The sequence below is a fragment of the Solanum dulcamara genome, chromosome 10, assembly GCF_947179165.1.
Source record: "Solanum dulcamara chromosome 10, daSolDulc1.2, whole genome shotgun sequence".
NCBI classification, from domain to species: Eukaryota; Viridiplantae; Streptophyta; class Magnoliopsida; order Solanales; family Solanaceae; genus Solanum; species Solanum dulcamara.
Genome location: NC_077246.1, coordinates 21,343,700 through 21,366,902, shown reverse-complemented (window position 1 = coordinate 21,366,902; position 23,203 = coordinate 21,343,700). Strand labels below are relative to the sequence as shown.

The 23,203-nt window shown below is 36.2% G+C and overlaps 1 long non-coding RNA gene across 1 annotated transcript; it reads left to right on the top strand.

Annotated features, from left to right (window-relative positions):
• Positions 1-832: 832 nt before the first annotated feature.
• On the top strand, positions 833-3,079 carry LOC129871388 (uncharacterized). The gene is made up of 3 exons (XR_008762250.1): positions 833-948; positions 1,817-1,867; positions 2,958-3,079. It is a non-coding gene; the product is annotated as an uncharacterized LOC129871388 (long non-coding RNA).
• The last annotated feature ends 20,124 nt before the right edge of the window (positions 3,080-23,203 follow it).

Below are 23,203 nucleotides of genomic sequence, written 5' to 3'. Positions count from 1 at the left end.
TGATTTAGAAGCAGTACATCCGGTGTTCCACGTGTCTATGCTTCATAAATTCGTTGGTGATCCTTCCAGAGTATTTCCTGTACAGGACATCCAGGTGACCGAGGAGCTATCCTATGAGGAACAGCCGGTGGCTATTTTAGATCGTCAGGTAAGGAGGTTACGCACCAAAGATGTGGCATCTGTCAAAGTATTGTGGCACAACAACAACCGAGAAGAAATGACTTGGGAGGCGGAGGAAGAAATGAAGAAAAAGTATCCTCAGTTGTTTTCTGCATCCATAGGTAACTTAAGTTTCTTGTTACCTATATTGGTTAAATAAAATTATGTGAAACGGTTGTATTTATAAACCTATAAGATCAATTTAACATTCGAGGACGAATGTTCAAAAAGGGGGGTAGAATGTTATAACCCGTACTTTGCACCTAAGGACATGTTGGGAATACTTGTAACAAGTCAAGGGTAAGACTATGCTTGGTCTTGATATATACAAGTTTCTATTGATTAAGTTGGGAGGTGGAATTATTGGAAAAGTTAAAGGGCAAAATTGGAATTTCACATGTGGAAATACCATAAAAGGTTAGGGGTAAACTTGGAATTGTACATATGGAAATACTATAAAAGGTTAAGGGCAAAGGTGGAATTTTAACTTGGAATTATTAGGAAAGGTGAGGGGCAAAATGGTAATTTCACATAGGAGCCTATTAGTCATAAAATCCTAGAGATTTCTAGACATTTTGAGAGAATTAGAAGAAGAAAATTTGAGGAGAAAAAAAACTAGAGAAAATCGGCCAAGAGAGGAGAAAATTTAGTCTCCAAATTTCATCCCCAAAAATTATAATTTTCTAGTATTCCTACTAAGTCAAGGGTGCTCTACAACATGGTGTAGTTGTTTTGGAAGTTTGGAGACTTGTTTCATTGATTTGGAAGTGAAGAAGTTAGAAGAAAAAGGTAAGAATTCATTCATTTTATTAAGTTATGAAGGTTTGTGTATGTTGTAGTATGTTGAGGTGTATGGAATTTATGAAAATATGGAAGTTTTCATGGTAATATGATGCCATGTATACATGTTCTTATATGAGTAAGAATTATGTAAATTTTGTGTAGTATTTTTGTGTAGTATTTTTGTGTAGTATTTGGATGGTGGTTATGTTAATTATTTGGTGTTGAAAATGAAAGTTGGATGAGATTAATTGAAGTTGGAAATAAGAGTTAAGTGATAAGATGGAAAAAAATTAAGGTTGCATAGCTTGCTAGTTGTTGTTGTAATTTTTGGAAAATAGGGAAACTTAAATGGTGTATTTGGTATTAAACTAGTTTGTAGGAATTATATAATTTGAGTGTGATATTATAAGAAGATGGAGGTAAATTATTAAAAGTATGGATTGTTGTTGTTGGTTGTGAAGTTGAAGAAAGAAAATGAATTTTAATATTTTTATTGTATTTATGGAATTTTTAAGTGAAATATGGAATTGAAAAAAATTGGATAGCTTACTTGGAATATTTTTCACTTATGTTGGAATGAGTTGAAACTAATTATGGATATGAGATATTCATATTTATTTGGAAATGCAAAGTTTGGTTGAAAGTTGTTGCACTAATTGGAAAATTACACCAATTTATATTATGGTGTGTTTAAATTGATTATTGATGAAATTGGTGTTGTTGTTGGCTTGGTTGTTGATATTGTGGCCGAGTTGTAATCTCGGGGTTGCTATATATATAGGGGAGATGCTGCCGAAATTTTTGTAGACAAGTATTGGAAAATTGAATTCTTAAAGTCTTATGAATAGTAATTGGTAAATGTGACCAATTGTAGATTTTGGAGGAAACGAGAATTGAATTTGGACAATCGTAAAACGTCAAAAAGGTATGTAAAGATTTACATTTTCTTCTCTTGGCATGTCCTAGATGTAATAGGATTGAATACGAAACTCGGGGATCACTCTACTCTTCGGAATCGACGTTCGAAAATTTCCCTTTTCTATTCAATGGAATTGAATTAGGTAATTATGAATAGTTTTGGAAAAATTATCTAAACTTCTAGATTTTTCACAAATGAATTCCGAATACCTTGAAACTCTTCTAAATAATGTTATGAAGTCTAACGCACGTGATTTGTATACGCCACCTCATTTGTCCGAGGTGGGCCCCACTATTCCGAATTTTTCTTCGTTATTCCGTTTGAATTACGGTAGGTAGAATTTGAAAGAAATTCTTTGCTATGCTTCCTAATATTATATGAATAATTATTCCGGTAATTTCCATAATATATTTAGAAGTACGGAGACGATTCGGAAAATACTATTTTTACGTAAACTATTGTGATATTGGAAGTACTTGTACTATTATTATTATTCAAGTTTCCTTTTATGATTTGTTATCGAAATTATACCATCGAGTCTGTATAAATGTTTTGTAATTTAAATTGCATTTAGTTTCTCACTACTCCACTCGTGGATGCCTCAATGCTTCTTTCACTGAGCCTGGGCCAGGATATGTTTTTGTGCGTATTTCTCTGCATTGTTCGCCGTGTCCCGACGTGAGGGGGCAGGTATGACATGTACCATGGGGTGGTAAATATTATGCCACAGAGTTATGCTGTGCCATGTACATATATGTTTGTGATATGATATGATATGATTTGATATGGCCATCTGATATGATATGATTTGTTACGGAGATATTCCCTACTCTGGTGTTATGCTGTGTCGTGGTGCCGATGATGGGAGGGCAACCACACTTTGTTCACCGAGTCCCTAAGGGGGCCGGATATGGCATATGTCTGTACATATATGATTTGAGATTTTGATAAGCATTTTGAAATTCTAAACGTTGATTTTATGTTTTTCATATACTATTCAGATTATGATTTTATATAGTTCAGTGCATGCTTTACATATTCAGTACATTTTCCGTACTGACCCCCTTTCTTCGGGGGCTGTGTTACATGCCCGCAGGTACCGACGTTCGTTGTGCTGAGCCGCCTGTTTAGGACATCTGCTGTGTTATTGACAGTGCTCCTTTGTTCGGAGCTTGTATTTTGGTACTGACTATATCTCTGTATATTTGTATATATTGGTCAGGGGTACGACGGGGCCCTGTCTTGTCTTATGACTATGTTATCATCTGTAGAGGTCTGTAGACAGAGTTATGTCGTGGGTTTTGGATGTATGGTTTGGATTTTTGTGTATTTTGTGACAGCCTTTCAACTCTCGTGTGTATATTTACTTCTATAATATATTTAGCAATTTCTACAAATCAATACATTTGTTTATTCGGAAAAAAAAGGCTAATTTGGGATAAGGGTATGTTTGGGTGCCCAACTCGGGCACCAGTCGCGGCCTACGGGGTTGGGTCGTGACACTTATGCATGCTTATGATTTGTCAAGAGGCTTGGTTGGAGCCCTTCGAGGTTCGATAGCCATGTTATGATTAGGCCCTAGGTCAAGTCGTGAAAAACTTGATATCAAAGCATAAGGTTTAAGTATCCTAGGGTGTCCAACATGCCGCGTCAAGTGGAGTCTTATTCATGGTTGTGAAGTGCACCATATCTATGAATAGAAGGCTATAAGGAGTTTTAGGAAATCCTCATTTCTTTCATGGTCCAAGTCATGCGATAAAGTATGTTCTAAGGCTTCCTTTCCCTAATGATTTTCCTTTGCGATTTTCAGAAAATGCCTCAAAAAAGAGCACCTATAAAAAGAGGGATCCATGCTAATGAGGACCAAGCTCCTCTGGCCCCTCAAGACAATGGTCCCCTACCCGACCAAGTGACTAATGCAGAGTTCTAGACCGCTATTACCACGCTATCCCAAGTAGTGGCCAACCAAGGGGTTGCGGCTCTTCTTAATGCTTTTACTCTGGCCTCTAGAGTGAGTAACTTTGCAAGAATGAATCCTCCAAAATTCTATAGTTCGAAAGTTGATGAGGGTCCTCAAAAGTTCATTGATGAGGTCAATACGATAGTGATTATTATGGGGTACCTTCAGAAAAGAAACTGGAGCTAGCGGTTTACCAGCTCAAGAGTGTTGCTCAAGTTTGGTATACTCAATAGAAGGTGGAAAGGGTGGTTGAAGGACCTATAGATTGGGAAGTTTTCAAACTTTTGTTCCTTGATCACTTTTTCCCTCTTGAGCTAAGGGAAGGCAAGGTGTTGGAGTTCATCAATCTTCGACAATGCAATATGGGTATGAGGGATTATGCCCTTAAGTCACTAAGATATCAAGTATGCTCCCTCATTGGTTGTTGATCTATGTGCCTAAATAAGTCAATTCATATCGGGGGTGTCCGACTTGGTTTCTGAGGAATTTCGTACCACTATGCTTGTTAAGAAAATTTACATATCTCAGCTTATGACTTTTACCTAGAAAAATGAATGAGAGAAACTCAAAGAGATGAGAATGAGAGATTCTAAGAAAGCCCTATATGAAGGTGGGTTATCAAATACTAGGTCTAGTGGTGGTAGTGGTGGTTATCAAAAATGGTCAAGGTTCCATAAAGAATTTTGATAAGGATAGGATGCCATACTCTATGGTTCAAGGAGGAGGTGGGAATAATAGTAGCCCTTCATTTCCCAAGTGTGCTAAATGTGGGAAGAATCATGGAGGAAGATGTTTGATGGGAATGGGTGCTTTCTATGGATATGGAAAAATGGGCCATAGGCAATACGAGTGCCCTCATGTTGTCAACCTGGGTAAATAAGGTCATCCTCAAGGCCAAGTTGCTTAAGGAGGTCAAGTTCTATAAGGTTCCCAAGCTCAACCAAAGGGTGATCAATGCAAAAACTAGTTCTATGTTCTTAATGGTAGACAAGTGGTGGAGGAGACGCTCGATGTTGTTACCGGTATGTTATGGGTCTTTCCCTATGATTTTTGTGTCTCGCTAGATCTGGGTGTAAGTTTGTCTTTTGTTACTCCTTATGTGCCTATGAGTTTTGATGTGTGCCTCAAAGTGTGCTAGAAACTTTTTCATTTAATACTCCCTTAGGTGAGTCAGTCATGGCTAACAGAGTCTATAAAAATTATCCCATGTCGGTCTTACATAATGTTATCCCTCGTGATCTTGTTGAACTAGACATGACCGATTTTGATATTATTCCTTGTATGGATTTGTTACATATCTCTTATGCATCCACTGATTGTAAAACCCGTAGAGTCAAGTTTTAATTTCCTAATGTGCCTACTCTTGAATGGAAGGGTAATAATTTGGTTTTTGAGGGTCAATTCATTTCATATCTTAAGGCCCGAAAACTAATTTCCAAGGGGTGTATTTATCATATAGTGCGAGTTAGGGATATTGATTTTGAAGCTCCTACTCTTGAGTCGGTCCCTATAGTTAATGAGTTTTCTGATGTGCTATCCCATGATTTGCCAGGTGTTTCTCCCAAAAGGGAAACAAACTTTGGCATAGATCTCCTTCCCGATACTCAACTTATTTCTATTCCTTCTTACTATATGGCTCCGACGGAACTTAAGGAGTTGAAAGAGCAATTGAAGGATTTGTTGTATAAGGTTTTCATAAGACCATGCATTTCATCTTGGGGTGCTCCCGTGTTGTTTTTAGGAAGAAAGATGGGTCACTCTGAATGTGTATAGATTACTAGAAATTGAATAAGTTCACCATAAAGAACAAGTAACTAATTCTGATGATAGATTATTTATTTGACCAATTGTAAGGGGCGAGTTACTTTTAAAAGATTGATCTTCATTTGAGTTATCATCACTCTGAGTAAGGAAATGTGACATTCCGAAGAAGGTTTTTAGAAATGGGTATTGTCACTTTGAATTTTTGGTTATGTCTTTTGGACTAACGAATGCCCCTACAACTTTCATGGATTTGATGAACAGGGCATTTAAGCAATACTTGGATATTATGATCGTGTTTATTGATGATATTTTGATTGATTCTGGAAGTGAGAAATAACATGCCGATTATTTAAGGATAGTGTTGCAAATTCTCAAGGACCATTAGTTGTATGCAAAGTTTAGCAAGTGTGAATTTTTGTTAAGGTCATTTTCTTTCCTTGGTCACATTATTTTCAGAAAAAAAATTATGGTAGATCCAAAGAAGACTGGGGTAGTTTAGAATTGTCCTAGACCATTGAATCTTTATGACATTTGAAGTTTCTTGGGCTTAGGCGTTATTATTGACTGTTTGTGTAAGGTTTCTCTTCCATTGCATCACCCTTGACATTTTTGACTAAAAAGAAGGTAAAATTCCAATAGTCTGAGGCATGTGAGAAAAGCTTCCAAAATTTAAAGGATAAGATTACCTCTGCTCTAGTGTTGACTTTATCAGAAGGTTTTGATGGTTTCTTTGTGTATTTTGACGCTTCACGAGTTGGCATTGGTCGTGTTCCAATGAAAAATGGTAAACTGATAGCTTATGCTTCTAGGCAACTCAAGGAACATGAGAAGAATTACCCGACTCATGACTTGGAGTTGGCAGCAGTGTTATCTACTTTAAATTTATGGAGACACTACTTGTATGGTGTCCATGTGGATGTTTTCACCGATCATAAGAGTTTGCAATATGTGTTCACTCAAAAGGACTTGAATCTTCGATAAAGGAAATGACTTAAACTATTGAAGGATTATTACATGAGTGTGTTATACCATCCAGGTAAGTCAAATGTGGTTGCCGACACTCTTAGTATATTGTCCAAGAACAGTGTTTCTCATGTTAATGATGAGCAAAAAGAGCTATTTCGGGATGTGCATCATTTAGCTCATTTGGGTGTTCGATTGGTTGATTCCAACAATGGTGGTATTATTGTACAAAATGATTCTGAATCGTCTCTTGTGGTGGATATAAAGGAAAAGCAAGATGGTGATCCCTCTTTCGTAAAATTGAAGAAAGTGGTTGCCAAATAAGTCACTAAGGCTTTCTCCCAAGAGGTAGATGGTATTTTGAGATATCAAGGTCGATTGTGCATTTCGAATGTTGATGGCTTGAAAGATAGGATATTGTCTGAAGCTCATAATTTGTGGTATTCTATTCATCCTAATTCCATAAATATGTATTGAGATGTAATATAAGTATATTGGTGGAATGGCATGAAAAGGGACATTGCAGCATTTGTAGCTAAGTGTCCTAGTTGTCAACAAGTGAAAGTCGAGCATCAAAAATTGGGAGGTTTGACTCAAGATAGTAAGATTCGTACATGGAGTGAGAAGCCTTGAATATGGACTTCTTTATAGGTTTGCCTTGTACTCGTAGGCAACACGATTCCATTTGGGTGATTATTGACCGAATGACTAAGTCGACTCATTTTCTCCTAGTTCAGACATCATATTCAGCTGACGACTCTACTAGATTGTATATCCGAGAGTTGGTTAAGTTTTATGGTATCTCATTGTCTATCGTTTCAGATCAAGGTACTCAATTTACATCTCAGTTTTGGAGATCTTTCCAAAGATATCTTGGTACCTAAGTAAAACTTAGCACAACTTTTCACCCACAAACAGATGGTCAGGCTGAGTGTACCATTCAGACATTAGAGGACATATTGAAAAAATGTGTTATGGATTTTAAAGGAAATTGGGATGATCATTTGCCATTAATAGAGTTTGCTTATAATAACAATTATCACTCCAGAATTGAGATGGCTCCATTTGAAGCTTTGTATAGTAGGTAGTGTAGATCCCCTATAGGTTGGTTTGAGGTCGGTGAAGTTGCTTTAATAGGACCCAAGATAGTATTTGAGGCTATGGAAAAAGTTTGACTCATTAGAGAAAGATTGAAAATGGCCCAAAGCCAACAAAAGTCCTATTCGAATGTGAGGAGAAGGGAACTTGAATTTGAGGTTGATGATTATGTTTACTTAAAAATTTCACCCATGAAGGGTTTGATGTGTTTTGGCAAGAAAGGGAAACTAAGTTCCCGCTATGTTGGCCTATACCAGATTTTGAGGCAAATTTGCAAGGTGGCTTATGAGTTCTATTTAGATTTGGATTTGGTATCGGTGCATCTGGTGTTCCATGTGTATTATTGATAAAGTTTGTTGGTGATCCTAGCTCCATTGTTCCATTGGAAAGTATTGAGGATGAGGAGAGTCTTTCTTATGAAGAGGTTCCGATTGAGATCTTGGACCGGTAAGTTAGAAAGTTGAGAAACAAAGAAATAGCTTTAGTTAAAGTATTGAGGAATCAAGAGGTTGAGGGTGCTATATGGGAGGCCAAAGCTGATATGATGTCCCGATATCCTTATCTCTTTCCTTCTGTACCTAGTTGAGATATTTAAGTCCTTCAAGATCCAATCGGCCCAAATCATGCATTTCAGTTGTTTTCATGGTTTCATATGCATTCATGTTCATAAAATGAGTTTTAAAGCTATGTTTTAGTTTGAGATTAAGGATTTCATGTTTTATGCATTATTGAGATGTTTTGCATTCATGTTGGGTTTTTAAGTTCCTTTCCTTATTCCATTCATGTGAGTTTGAGTTCCATTCGAGCATGAATATTCCCAGGGGGAGATATTATAAGACCCCAAAATTTGAAAAGTCAGAAAACAAGGAATAAAAGATGAAATCCGAGTAAAATGCAGATTTTGGCACCAGGTGATGACCACGAAGGCCATCATGGGTCATGGTCCCCCCGACACCCTCTGTGGTGATCCCTCCACTGAGACCTCAAAAAATGATCCTAAGGCAAGGAATATGCCTCACCACCAGCACCACGGACCGTGATGCCCTCCATGGTGCCCCTCCCCTGAGACCTGAAAAAATGATCATAAGGCAAGACCATGCCTTACCACCATAGGCCATGTATCCCTTCATGAACCATGGTGGGTTCCGTGGTGGTCGCTCCTACAGATCATCCTGAAGGTACAACACCAGGTCCATGGTTCACGGATAGTGATGAGATCCACAGACCGTGAAGGTCTCCGTTGAAGAAGTCCTGAAATGCTGACCCTGCAACCCCAAGATTTCAAGACGAATTCTAATATCATGGACACCAGCACAGGCCGTAATGAGCCTTACGGACCATGATGGGCCCTCCTTGGTGACTCCTAGTTCCAATTAAATGATGGATAGTTCAATCATTTTCCTATTCTTTCATTAATGTATGTGGACATTTTTGGGACTAAATTCATTATCTTTTTTACGGTTCCGAAACAACTTGGGTAAAATTGTTGATAAAACTCCAAAATGGAAGTCTATTATTTTCCCTCATTATGAGTTGGTTATTTCTCTCAAAGACTTTCTTATGATTCATTTTAAGAGTGAGTTAGGGACATGTCTTAGCCCCCATCCGTCTTATGTAGTAGAGGCATTATTGGATGTATGTTATGGAGTCTATATAGTCCAGTTTACATTTCTATTATAATCATGTTTTAGACTCTTCCTATGTTATTTCCGCATTTACTTTACCTTATGCATGTTTATGATATGTTAAGAGGCTTTGGTTGGAGTCCTTTGGGGTTTCGAATGTCATGTTACGACTACGCCCTAGGTCGAGTCATGACAAACATCTTGCCTTCCTCATCCTTAGTGCAATTCACTTGATCTAAGTCGAAATCCTTTCTCTCTCTCACTTTTGCAAGCTTATAAATCTATTATCCTCACCTCTGTCCCCTAGCTTGAAATACAAGTCTCCGAAAGCTGCCATCCATAAGTAGTTCTTCTCTAACATCAATCTCTTTCTTAGGAAAGGTATCTTTACCATGACCTCTCACTGGTGCCACCCCATGGGTACAAACTTTTCTCCTACGATGGACTATACCTTTACCCCTAGCTTGGGTCTCAATAATATTGTCAGGATTCCCCTCCTCTTCTAGTAGCAATAACTCTAAACCTAACGATTTTTCAAATGAACACGTGACAACTCAGCACTAGGGAGAGTAACCATGCACGATAAGAATTAAATAACAAAAAATGAAATTTCCTAACAGTCTTTATAGCCTCTTGAAGATAAGCAATGGATGTCTTCGTGCTGATCCTCGAGACTCTACTAGACTTGGCTTGTACACACATGAGACCTATAAAACCTAGGTTGTGACAATATTTGTTACAACCCAAAAAATGGGTGTAATGGAACTAGTCTTATCCCACTAAGACTGGTCAGCGTAAACCTAATTACCCAAGGCAGTGTGGAAGTTTAAATAGAAAAAAATAAGTATAACACCATATACAAAAACATAACATATCTCATAATGCCCGAAAAACCTTGTGTCACAGTTACAAGCTCTAATGTATTGCAATAGAATTCAAAGACATAAAAGTTTGAATGTCTTATTTTCTAGAACTAAACAAGAACATAGTAAGATTAAGATGTGTCTACCAAAATGACATAACAACTACCTCAAAAAACTCCAAATGATAAGCCTCGGACGTAGAAGAGAGAAAGGTGAGATCACGATGATCCAAGCTTGTAACCTACACAAGTGTAGAAGTAAGGGAGTGAGTACCAAACAAAATGGTACTCAGCACGAATCAAACCAAACCTAAGTAAACTAATATTAAACACAAATACACCAACATCCCAATCAAACCACCTTATACTACAACTGGCATGGAAAGTCAAAGCAACCTATCCTAGCAGTTCCATAAATGAAAGAATAATATAACACATCTATTCATCATAAATCATGAATCAGAGTCTTTACATTATCAATATTGCACTTCATTCCAAAGTATTCACAAACATCATAAAGTCACTCAGAAATTCAATGAATGATGATGAAGTGCAAATGTGATGCGATGCAATGTCATACAACATGATGCATGCATGTCTTGTTGATACACACCCGCTGCACAACCATGAAGGGACACATGAAGGCTATTTCTTCCCATCCTGCAAAGTATTCAATACTGAATATCAGGTGTGGACCCATGTGCATCTACTGGAACCATTTTCCATCAATATAATATCACTTACCGGAACCATTTCATTAGTAATACCCCATAATATTTTAACATAGATAAATTTTGAGAACCCTGAGAAAAGTGAGAAAATGTAGCATTTTAAAAGGTCTAAGGCCACACTCTACTACATGTAGAGTGTTCTATGAGCCATAGCAGGGGCTCATAGGACCCCTCAATGCTTAGTAAAAATTTAGCTATCAAGGTTCCTTCTATGATCCAGCTTTATGATCCATCAATCACTCTACAACCTGGAGGTCAGTCATAGAGTCGAGTGACACATTCCGTTAGCTACTGGAATGTTGACTTAGGTCCTACAAATGGGTATATAATTGATAAGCTTTTGTACGACCCACCAAGGAGTCTGTAGTGTAGACCCTGAGCCTAAATTCCTAGTTGAAGTTCTGCGAGCCCTTTGTACGGTTCTTCCTATATTGTACGACCCATAGAAGGGTGGTTGTATATCAAACAAGTCAATTTCCAGTGAGATCCAATTTTGGTACCTAGGTTCTACACCGGCTTTCTACGGTCCATAGAAAAGCCCATAGCTTCCATAAATAGTTTTTTAGTAGGGGTATATTTTTATTTTTCCACCTTTCCCAAATTAAAACCAAGATATTTTGTGACTAAAATTATTCCCTTATCAGTACCCAACGAGTGTTTTCTCTCATTAACATATGGAAAATTTTGAGAGCAAGTATTGGATAGAAGAGGAAAAGCTAGGGTTCAAGCATTTCAACAAAAACCTTCGAGTTTCGCTTAGATATTTGATTTTCTTAGTTTGTAAGGCTAATCATAATGTTGGACTGAGTTCGTCCTTATTACCTACACCTTCATTTAGACAAGTTGAGTTTTGAGTTGGATAATTAATCTCGATAAATTGAATTCTTGAGTTATTTATGTAATTTTTTATTGTGTTCTTGTATATATATATATATATAAGTATACTTTGATGATTTTCACGAGTTGAGTTCTTGAGATTATGGTTTATGTTTACATTCACATGAACCCTAGTTGAAGTATTTGCATTATTTTTTATGCATTGTTTTGAGTGTAAATAATGATATATTTAATCTTTTAATTGAGAAAGAGTTTGAGCATGAGTTTGAGTTTTGAGAAGTCTATCTATTTTGAGCATGATCATTATTGAGTCTATATGAGTTGCGTAAAAATTAAATATCTATTTTGAGATTGAGTTGAGAAATCAAGTTATACTTTTGATACATTCGTTGAACTGAGAATATAACTATTTTAAAGAGAAGAGATGAGTTGAGAATAATTGAGTTATAACTGAGAAAAGTCGAATGACACTACATGAGTTAATTGAGTACATACACTCATTTGAGATATGAGCATAATAAATATATTTTTAGAGTAGTATTGAGCACGTATTTTGATAAGAGTATAGAACAACTCAAACCTCATAAACTGCCGGCCAGTGTAGGATAGGATAGTGTCATTCATTCGAGCAACTCCTTACCGGCCTCATTGAGGGCTTTTATATGGATCAATGAGATAAGTTATGTCTCTTATCCTAGCAAGGTATTGGACGGTTGTGGAAATGAAAGCAGTTCATTGTATCATCAAGAGGCTCATAATTATTGTTGTCTATTAAAGAAACTCCCCAAAAGAGGAAAAAAATATTATTTTTATACTGAGTTGCATTAATCATATATATTTTGAAAAGCATTGTCTTAGTCATATATTTCATGTTTTACTGAGTTGAGATATTTCATTAAGTTGATTTGAGTTGAGTATCTTTGAGTAAGTTTATTTTCAGTTATCTTATATACCGTACATTCTATGTTCTGATGCTATTCAGTGTTGTATTGTTTTATGATATAGGCACAGGAGATAGAGAATTTAAACAGGCGCATTGTTGAAGATCAAATTTCCATCCAGCTATTAATGAGACCTCTTTACATTTAGAGGCTCTCTTGAGTCTTTGTTTTAGTCTTTACTTTACTAGTCATTTGAGGTAGCCACGGGCCAATCCCATTACCTATTTTAGAGTTAGGTTTAGAGGCTTCATAGACTAGATAGGCAGAGTTTGAGTTTCTTTCAATTTTTAGAATACATGACTTAAACCATCTTTCACCTATATACTTGAGTATCTGAGATCATTATTTGAGATGAATTACATTCTTAAATATGCCCATCTGAGTTAGTAGTTTTTATGAGTTAAGTCTTCCTCTTAGTGAGTTAGCCAGGCCAAGGGTTCTCTTGGGAACCACCAATGATTTCTAAGTTTCGGCCATGCCTATGGTGTACAAATGGGGTGTGACACCATCTACATAATATCACTCGACGGAACCATTTCTCATTGGAATAACAAGATCATGTCCTCATCATAGTATCGTCGAACAAATGCAAATAAGCAAGTTTACATGAATGATGAGAACATAACGTATTTCATATCATTACATAATTCACAATCACACAATGTGACACATCACCAATAATGAGTCAATATAGTCATCCAAATCAGTTTGGGCATAACAAAGTTAACATATCCTCAGCTTCTTTTCATTCCTTAGTTTCATTGCTAGAATTCAATCAATCGATAAGGATAGACAAGAATTCTAATACACGTCACCAATTCCCATTACTCCCAAACACATCATGAAGCATATAAGGTTCAATACTCTTAACAAAGGGTTAAAGAAGAACTTTCCCCCAAAAAAATAATCAGTTAACCCATCACTACAGTTTTCCCTTTTTGATAGGTACCACAACAACAATCTAAGAACAACAACACCCATGTCAGTAACTTTGAGAATCGGTTCTTAAATGACCCAAAAATTCATTTCCGAGGATTAGGGACAAATTTTAAAATTCTTACAAAAACACGTAACCCAAATGTTTTGAAACTCACAGGTGAAAACTAATGCAACAAAGGATTAAAAATAAGCTCACAATCTCAATTTTACTAAACTCCATATTCTTTAGAAAAAACCCCAAACTTGGATTTGAAAACAAGAATGTGATATTAAAATCATGAAATAAATAATGGGAAATGAAGGTTTAGGTTCACAAATACTTATCCAAATGTAAAAAAATGAACATCCCCTTTGAAATGGCCTCCCAAAAATTCTAGAAGCTCAAATTTGGTGAAATGGAGAAGAAACCCTGATTTTTGAATTTCATTAAACTGTCAGGGATTGTTATTTGCCAATTCTATCTACCCATCAGAGAACTTGGAGGTCAACAAGCATGAATCTTTGCGAATGAAGAAGTTCTTCCGCAAAGGCGTAAGTCACCAATTTAACTCTTTTGCGAATACGGGAAGGCTTCCGAGAGACAATCTCCCCTGAGCATGGCAAGAAGCATGCAATTGTGGAGGCCACACCACGCTATTTGTTATGAATGTGGATAAGGTTCCGCAAACGTGAAGTAAAACACCAAACACAATTGCATCATTAAACATCAAGCACAAAAATTCACTAAATAGACCAGTATTTGTTTGGAATCCCGACCAAACAAACCAGATATTCTACCTAACTAAACTTGACGTTACGTTCTCAATGGAATCTTCAAAATACGGATTTGAGGTCTCCTTAACTCATAATCTGTTAAAGTCTCAATAAACTAACTTTCACTCAAAAATCCTAAACTGCCTTTGGAATCTCCAAAAATTCAATCAAGACCTCACCTAGGCTTAAATCATCCCTCAAATTCAATGGAATCATCATAAAACCAACCTGAGCGTCTGAACTCTAAATGATGACCAATGTCAATTCTTGGCCTAATTTCACTTAAACTTCCAACCCAAGGACTCAATTCCACATTAAGACTTTGAAACTGAAATCAACTTCACTCCTAGACTAAATTTCGCATTCCTGCATAGATGGAGCAAACAAACCCCATTCTAAGACTCGTAGCTCTAGTTGTTATCGAAAAGTACTTTTAACAACTTATAGCTTCCAAAACTCAAAAACTTCCAAAATTTTAATGTTTTCATAAAACTTCAGAACCAACTTCGCAAACTGATCAAACATGACTTGGGGTAACTATCATAAGGGGTAAAATGGTAATTTTTCAAATATTTTCAAAAATGACTTTTAGGGTCATTACGTTATCCAACACTAAAATGCATGTTCATATTTGAACAAAAAAGTAAAAAAGAAGTACCTAAAGCTTCAAAAATCTGAGGATATCTGGTATGCATATCAGACTATGTCTCCCAAGTAGCCTCCCTGATCTGAAGGTGCTTCTGTTGCACCTTCACTTAAGCAATCTCCTTTGTTCTTATATCCAAAATAGTTATGGGCTCCTCCTTAAATGACAATTCTGGACCCAACGCACTAAATCAAGTGAAATCACATTAGACTCATCTGGTACATACTTTTAAAGCATGGAAACATGGAAAATCGGGTGCAAAGCTGACAAGCTTGGTGGAAAGGCTAACTTATTGGCCACCTCTCCAATCCACACCAAAATTTCAAAAAGGGGAATGAACCTCAGGCTAAGCTTTCCCATCTTCCCAAACCTCATCACACCTTTCATGGATAATACCTTGAGCCAAGCATGATCACCCTTAATAAACTCCAAGGCTCGAACTCTCCTATCGTCATAACTCTCCTGTCGACTCTGGATGTCAACAACCGATTATGATCAAATGGACCTTCTCCATAGCATTTCTAAGCAAGTCGGTATACAGTTCAACCACCTCAATAGCATCGAACCAATTAACTTGAGATCTATACCTCCTACCATACAATGCCTCAAATGGAGCCATCTAAATGTTAGAATGATAATTATTTTTGAATATAAACTCCGCTAAAGGCAAATTTTAATCCCAAAGTGCACCAAAATCAATGACACATGCCCTGAGCATTTCCACCAATATCTAAATGGTCCACTCATATTGTACATCTATCTAGGGGTGAAATGTTGTCTCATGTTGTAATACTTCGAGCGTTTGAAGGGTGAAATATGATATAATAAGGTTAAACATTGCAAAAATGGTCTTGGTGGATTTTTAGATCAAGTAACCCAAAATAAAAAAATTCCAAAAAATTTCTTTATAGAAGGGTGAGCGACATGTCCGCGCACAAACCTACTGACCCCTAGTACAAATTTTCCCCATCAAAATCTAGCCAAATTCTCATTCACTCAAATTGGCTTGTCAGGGAACAGCTCCATGTTGCAAACCTGTTCCCCACAGTGCAATTTCTCCCTAGGTCAAAATTTGGCCAAAATTCTCATTCGTTCAAAATTGTTCTTTCAGGGAACAATTTCGTGTCGCGGACCTATTCCCCTATAATGCAATTTTTTCCCGAAGTCAACATTATGCCAAAATTCTCATTCGCTCAAAATTGGTCTATCAGGGAATAAGTCCGTGTCTCGGACTTGGTTGAGATTTTTCATCTGATTTTAGCTTTTAAGTAGGGACACTTTAGACTTTTTCCTAATTATTAGTTAATGAACCTAGATTTTTTAAGACATAATTTGACCCTATAAACTACCTTAAACCCCTATTCTTATTCATTTTTCTACAATTCATCTATTTCAAATAATTCTCTCTCTACAATAGCTCTCAAATAACCATTAAAGACATTCAAGGAATTCTCTCAAGTTCTCCATCAAAAGTTCAATTTTATTTAAGTTTCTTTGATCTTCTCATTTAATGTATGTGGGTAATTCATCCAAGGGTACCTTTCACCCATGGAGCCCAACAAATCCTCATATTTTTGATAAAATTTAAGTATGTATTTTTATGGGTTTTATGATCTCTATTTTAATTACATGAATTATGATTCAAATTATTATTATGAATCTATTTTAATATAAATTGATGATAATTGGATGGAATTAAAGATTTTTTCTATGAATTTCCTACATTGATCTTTAGGGTTCATCATATGGATGATGGGCATTTTCAATTACACTTCCAATTGATATTATTTTCATGAATTATGTATTGGTTGATATAAAGTATATGATTATGCATGTTTTTGATTAAATTTTATGATTTTCATGTCAATTGATCATATATTCATGTTTTCACCTTATTTTGAAGTATAAGACATTCATAAATTTGAAGGAATTTTTAATAAATGATTATGAATGACTCATGATAGGTTTTGAATGATGTGTTAATGATACTTCAAGCAAGTTTTATGAAAGAGTATGACTTAAGAACCTAATGATGATTTTTATGAAAAAGGATTCATAATGATAGAAGGCCTACACCCATATTACATGAATCACATGATGATGAACTATTCCTATGAACAAGATTTATGAATTGGATTGTTATCTTTGATTTTCCTTTCCTTATGATAAGTTTATGTTTTCAATACAAGTATGAACTATAATTTATGACAAGTTTATGATATACTATGTATGATATTTCATTGAGAGTTGACCTAGCACTGAGTGGACCTTGGGATAAAGGCCCACCCATTAGTAGAGGCATTAGACTGTTAGTAGAAATTCCATTGTCCCATAACTTCATGCCACCATAGGAAGATGGATCACCCGTTAGTGGAGGCTTGATTCATTAGAAAGGGTCACATGTTAGTTGAGGTTTGATTCCTTAAAAGCTTAGTGGATCCGTTTAGATATCACAGTTCGTACCTTGGCAAGTATGGACCCTCTCTTTTTGGTGTGTAAAGTGAACATCGGCTCCATTTTATAGTTCACGTGGTTTAGGTTGGTTAATGGTATCTCTCACAAAGACTTATGTCTCTCAAAACTATTTTTCAATATCCCACATATGTATGGTCCTTATGATGTTTTAAATGACTAATCTTATCCTTTACTTTCACATGATACTTTTATGGTTTATTGTGAATTGACTACTTTCATGTCTACTAATCATTTTACTACTTCTTTCATCATGCTATTTGAAATGGTCATTTGCACAACATGGTTTTATCATGCATTGCATTGCCTACATACTTAGTACATTCAAACGTATTAACACTTACTTCATTACCTAGATTATATCACAATATAGGAAGGGACACTCCATCCTCTTTCTGTGGCTAGTTGGTGATCTATTTAAGATTTTATTAGTGAGTCCTCATGCTTCGAGGGTAAACCAATTCTATCTTTCCTTTTTTTTCATTCTTAGACTATGTTGGTACAATGAGACTATTCCTTCTTATGAAATTTCTTTTCTTTGAGGGTGAGCATGGAACATGTCCTAGCCCCCGCCTATGTAGTCATGTAGAGGCATGTTGGATACGTATATGGAGTCTATGTTATCTTGCTTCATTCTAGATATGCTATATTCATAGATTTCTTATGAGTTTCCATTTGTTGTTACATTATGTATGCTTATGATATGCTAAGAGGCTTGGTTAGGATTTCCTTAAAAATCCTAATCGATGTGTCATATCTAGGCCTTAGTTTGTGTTGTGACACATGTCTAACTGGGTACCCAACCCATGTTATGGTGCTCTCCAAAATTGCAAAGTAGAGAGAGAACCTCAATTTGAAACAATAGAAACAGGAACCCCATGCAATCGAACTATCTAACTAATGTAGATCAAAGCCAACTTCTTGGCATGTACTTTACCATGGTCCATATGAAATCAATCCAAAATCATATATATTAGTAAATTCATACATAAGAAGTAGAATAACATCAGTTGAATAAAAATAAAAAGGATCCGTGTGATTTGACTTTAAAATCCTCATTGGATTGGGTGAAATTAAACTTGGAGAATTGAGGCCTTTTAGGAACCAATAGATGAAAGGAAATCCATTGGTAAATTTCCATATACCTTGATAATCAAGGCACTAAAATCAATGGAGATTGAAGGACTGGAATCTTGAACCCTAGCTTGGACTTGGAGAAGAAACCTTGGGAGAGAACTTTGAGTGCCTTAGATGATTTTTAGAAAATTAGAAGGAATGGGGAGTGTTTGAATGGTTTGGGTAGTTGTAGGATGTCCAAAATATTCCAAACTGACATAGTTTAGGAGTACAATGAAAGGGAATTTTCAAAAATAACCCAACTAAAAACTACCGGAGTGACCTATGACTATGACCTACGAGTTGTAAATTCTTAGACGAGACATCAAAGATTTCATAAAACCCATGCCCAAAAACTGATCCAACTATACGACCCCTGTCCTATGGGTCATAGGTTATTCTACGAGTCATAAGACTCTCCCATAGAAATTGTGCACCCAAAATACTAACTACTAGAAATTGCACCTTTACATTACGACTACCACCTATGGGTCGTCGAGTGGTCTATGGACTGCAAACCCTCCTTGTCCATCCAACTTAGAAAACTCCTAAAATCAAGCCTTTGAATCTTGAACTACGGGTAATCCCTATAGATTGTAGAACTTTCTACGGTCCATAGGACCCTCTCATCAAGTGACTTAACACTTATTCAATTTTCCAAACCATAGGGCCATTCCTACAAGTCCCTCATACAGTCTATAGGTCCTTGTATGGACCATAACTAGGGATCATCCAAATGTTTCCCAACTTTCAATTTGCTTCCAAGTTCCAGGTCCAACCTACGACTTCCTTCTACAACTCGCAGATCCATCTAAGGCCCTTACGTCGGCTAGTAAGGACCTACACAAGCAAACTTCTATAACATTTTTCCTTGTTCTGACTTTTTGAATTCCGGGGTCTTACAATATCTCCTCCTTGAGAACTTCTTCCTTTAATGGGACTCAAGCTAGCATGAATAAAGTAGTTAAAGAGATCTAACAATGCAACATGCATGCAATAACACATCAAAATACATAAACCAACGAGTAATCAACCTCATGCTAAGAACGTGACTTCAAAGATCGATTTCATGAACATGTATGCATATGAAAACATGAGAATGATTGAAATGCATGAATTCGAAAGATTGAACATGAGGAAACTAAATATATCAAGTTGAAGTAGAGGGAAAGAGATGAGGATAATGAGATATCATATCGGCTTCGGGCTCCTATGTAGTACCCTCAACTAATTAGCTCCTCCAAAGAACTTTCACAGATGCAACTTCTTTATTCCTCAACTTTCGGACTTGATGACCTAAAATCTCAACCGACACATTTTCATAAGATAGATTCTCTATCACACCAACATTTTCCAATGGTACAACAGAACTAGGATCACAAATACATTTCTTCAAAAAGAGACATGAAACACCGGATACACCAATGCCAATTCCAAAGGCAAATCCAACTCATAAGATACCTTTCCATATTGACTGAAAATATGATATGGGCCTACATAATGATTGGGGACTAAGCTTCCTTTTCTTACCAAAGAATATCACACCCTTCATAGGTGATATTTTTAAGTAAACTGAATCATCAACATCAAACTCAAGCTCTCTTCTCCTTACATCTGAATACGACTTGTCTGCTTTGGGAAGTATTCAACCTCTCCATAATGAGCAAAACTTTCTCCAAAGCTTCACAAACCAACTCAGGCCTAATCAAAGCGACTATACCAACCTATACCACCCAATAGGAGATCTACACCTCCTACCATACAATGCCTCAAATAGAGTCATTTGGATACTCGAATGATACCTGTTGTTATAGGAAAACTCAATTAATGGAAAATGGTCATCCCAATTCCCTTTGATGTCTATCACAAAAGCTCTCAACATATCCTCCAAGGTCTGAATAGTCCTTTTAACTTCACCATCGATCTCAGGGTGAAAAGTCGTATTAAGCTTAACTTTAGTACCAAGACCCATTGAAATGATCTCCAAAACTAAGATGTAAATTGAGTACCTCAGTCCAAAATGATAGACAACGCAACCCCATAAAGATTAACAAACTCTAGAATGTGAAGTCTAACATAATCCTCGATCTAATAAGAAGTCTTAAAGGGAAGAAAATATGTCAACTTAGTCATTCGATCCACAACAGCCCAAATCAAATCATGTTTCCTACGAGTATGAGGCAAACTCTAATAAAGTCCATATTCAAGTCTTCCCACTTCCAAGTAAGAATCTCAATATCTTGGACTAAACCTCCCTATATTTGATGCTCAACCTTTACTTGTTGACAATATCTAACTTAGCCATAAATTCTGCATGCTATTTCACCAATACACTTCCCTCAAATCATAATACATCTTTGTGGAACCCAAATGAATAGAATATTGGGAACTATAAGCTTCAGGAAATATCATTTTTCTCAAGTAATCAACATTGGGAAATCATAATTAGCCTTGGTAGTGTACACACCATCTCCCCCTTAAGAGAAAGCCTCGATGGCATTTTTGGAAACCATTTTCTTCAACTCAACCAAAGTCAGATCATTGTCTTGCTTTACCTTAACATTCAATATAATGGATGATTCTAAACTATTTTGAACAACCATACCACCATCTTTAGAATCAACTAACAGAACTCCCAAACAAGCTATTCTATGCACATAAAGGACTAACTCCTTCTCCTCATCCTTAATATGGGCAAGACTATTCAAGGACAGCCTAGTAAGAGCATTAGCTACTACATTTGTCTTTCGCGGATGATATAGAACACTCAAGTCATAGTCCTTCAAGAAATCAAGTCATCTCCTTTGTCGAAGGTTCAATTCCTTTTCTTAAACACATATTGAAAACTCTTATAATCGGTGAACACATCAGCATGTAAACCATAGAGATAGTGTCTCCTAATCTTCAAAGCAAAGACAACTACTGGTAACTCCAAGTCATGAGTCAGATAGTTCATTTCATGCAACATAAGTTGCCTAAAAGCATAAGATATCACCTTACCATTTTGCATCCTCGAAGCATCACAATAAATAAGAAAACCATCGGAACCTTATGGTAAAGTCAAGATTGAGGCAGAAGTAAGTCGATCTTTCGACTCTTGGAAACTCTTGTCACATGCTTTCGACCATTGGAATTTTACCTTCTTTTGAGTCAAAGTAGAAAAATTCGAACCAATACAGGACAACCTTTCCACAAATTGTCTATAATACTTGGCTAGACCCAAGAAACTCTAAATATCTAAAGGAGATAGAGGTCTAGGCCAATTTTTCACTTCCTTAGTTTTCTTAGGATCAACTTGAATACTATCACCGGAGACAAAATGGACAAGAAATTCTACCGAACTCAACCAAAACTCACACTTACTAACTTAGCAAACAATGACGGTCCTTGAGAACTTACAAGACAATCCTCTACTGATCGACATGTTCGTGCTCACTCTGAGAATAGATCAATATATCATTAATGAACACAATGATGAACAATCTAAATATTGCTTGAACACCTTGTTCATTAAATTCATAAAAGTTTCAGTAGCATTTGTTATTCCAAATGACATAACCAAAATTTAATATGACGATACTGAGTTCTAAAAGTTATCTTTGTAATACTATATTCTCTCACTCGAAGATGATAATAACCCAATCAAAGATCAATCTTTGAGAAATAACTTGCTCTATGAAGTTGACTGAATAAGTCATCAATCCTTGGGATGGGATACTTATTTTTAATTTTTGAACTAAGAGAAAATAGAGCACTCTATGGAGAGATACTCGATCTAATGAATCCCTTATCTAACAAGTCCTTAACTGATTCTTCAAATCCTTAAGTTTTGCTGGAGCCATTATATAAGGAGGGATAGAAATAGGCTAGGTATCGGGAATAAGATCAATACCAAAATCTATTTTCATTTCTGGAGGAATACCAGGAAGATCATCGGGAAACACTTCTAGAAACTCATTCACAATGAAAATTGACTTCAAGGTAAAGGGCTTCAGAATTCGTATCCCTAACCCATACAAAATAATAAATACAACTTTTAGAAATCATTTTTTTCGATCTAAGGCATGAGATGAATAAACCATTACACACGGAATTGCTACCTTTCTATTGTAGAATGGTTCATTAGGAAACTCAACTTAACCACTCGGGTTCTACAATCAATAGAGGCATAAAATGCATGAAGACAATCTATACCAACAATATAATCAAAATCGGTCACACAAGCTCTACAAGATAAACTAAGGTGACTTTATAAAATATTGAGACTGGAAAATATCTATAGACCTGTTTAGCCAAGACTGAATCACCAACATGAGTATAGACGGAAAAAGGCTCTAATAAGACTTCAGGACTAATATCAAATTTCATAGTACAGTAAGAAATCACATAAGAAAGATTTGCTCTGGGATCTAACAAAGTGTAAACATCAAACTGAAAGACTTGTAACATATTAGTGACCACATAGAGAGAATCCTCTAACTCATTTCGTGCCTATAGAGCATAGAACATATTCTGGCACTAACCACTACTAGAACCTGATGCATTACCATACTGAGCAAGATGACCAGAGGTAGTAGTTTGAGTCTACGGAAGACCATGTCCACCTTTAGCAGCATCAAAAGGACAATCTCTCAC